The following is a 333-nucleotide window of genomic DNA, read 5'->3' as shown; positions in this document are numbered from 1 at the left end:
CAATTTTTACTAGAACATCCTCTACAAGTTCATAGGCTTGTTTTCGTTAATTGTCTGCCATCTCTAGTAAGATTCTTGCAGCTTGTACTTCAAAGATCCCTAGCTTCTCCATTACAGAGAGATGCATAAGGTTTATGCTTGACCCTAGGTCACACAGAGCCTTCTCAAAGGTCATGGTGCCTATGGTACAAGGTATTGAGAACTTCTCAGGGTCCTGTCTCTTTTGAGGTAATTTCTGCCTAGACAAGTCACCCAGTTCTTTGGTGAGCAAAGGGGGTTCATCCTCCCAAGTCTCATTACCAAATAACTTGTCATTTAGCTTTATGATTGCTC

Source organism: Arachis duranensis, chromosome 4, assembly GCF_000817695.3.
Source record: "Arachis duranensis cultivar V14167 chromosome 4, aradu.V14167.gnm2.J7QH, whole genome shotgun sequence".
Taxonomy (NCBI): Eukaryota; Viridiplantae; Streptophyta; class Magnoliopsida; order Fabales; family Fabaceae; genus Arachis; species Arachis duranensis.
Note: the sequence above shows the minus strand (reverse complement) of the source record.